This window comes from Etheostoma spectabile, chromosome 6 (assembly GCF_008692095.1).
Source record: "Etheostoma spectabile isolate EspeVRDwgs_2016 chromosome 6, UIUC_Espe_1.0, whole genome shotgun sequence".
NCBI classification, from domain to species: domain Eukaryota; kingdom Metazoa; phylum Chordata; class Actinopteri; order Perciformes; family Percidae; genus Etheostoma; species Etheostoma spectabile.
The window spans coordinates 14,982,569-14,983,712 of record NC_045738.1 but is presented as its reverse complement, the minus strand read 5'-3'; the positions used below and the strand labels follow the sequence as shown (position 1 = coordinate 14,983,712).

General features: G+C 40.1%; 1 protein-coding gene across 2 annotated transcripts in view; it reads left to right on the top strand.

Moving 5' to 3' along the window:
* Positions 1-1,144, top strand: part of slc9a1a (solute carrier family 9 member A1a) — a 32,169-nt gene that overhangs the window by 20,839 nt on the left and 10,186 nt on the right. The gene's annotated exons all lie outside the window — the stretch shown is intronic.

Here is a 1,144-nt window from a genome sequence, read left to right as displayed (position 1 = left end):
CACACACACACACACACACACACACACACACACACACACACACAAACACACACAGCTTTTGGTACACATCCATGAGTGACCACCATGCCCCACAATCCTTGACTGTTTTAAAGCTATTAATAAAGCTCATATAAGTAGATACATGCACACACACACACTCACACAGAGTGTTTTAACTGGCAAGTGACCAGGTGACATATCTATCCCAGATTGTTATTTTTTTGGTGATTTTACCTGCTTTACTTGTAATTGAGTCATGGAATTACATGACAACATACAATACATTGCTAGTTGACACGTTGCTCACATTGTCAATGGAATCAGGGCAATATACTACTATTTGCAGTAGCATTGCGTCACTTATCATGTATAGGGATAGATTCTCTCTAGAACGATTCAATGCTCGATTCTGATAAGTTAATAATAGATTATTACTTAAAATAACTTTTTTTTTTTAAATGTGTTGATTTTATTTAAAAGTTACTGTCTCCCTGACAAATCCGACTGAAAGAGGATGGGATAATGGACAACAACTTAGAATTTAGGCAAGAGTGCAGAAAAAAACACAAAAAGATGTTTGTAGTGAAATAAGAATAAAAACTGTATATGACCCAAAATCTGTATAACCAGAAGAGAATGTGTCATGATATATTGCTCTATGCTCTCACCCTAAACCCAAAACCTTTCATACTGTTGGCACTTTTTAGGATGACTTTTTCACCCCCACCCCCATAGCGCTAGGCAGTCTTTACATGGATCCATCTCTTCTGACAAAGCAGAAGTAGATTCTGTGGCTCTGCTTAATGACTTGTTCCCATAGTAACACTGCCTGTCAGACTGTCATCTGCAGGCTTAGTCAGAGCACCAGGGCAACCTGCGGCTGACTGCAGTCCGAAACAACAAATGCATCTGTACATTTTATCTGGTATTAGCAGGCGTGCTACCACTGCTAGTAAACACTGTCTGATCAGTCACCTGGCTGCGGCTGCTGTTGTTTTTCTCCCACTACTTCCATTTTTTAGCTCGTCACCTGCTGTTGTTGATACTAATGTTGGCAGTCTTACCTGTGAGGGTGTTTTTACAGTGAGGAATGGTAACTGGGGTATAAGAGACTGTGTGTGTGTGTGTGTGTGTGTGTGTGTGT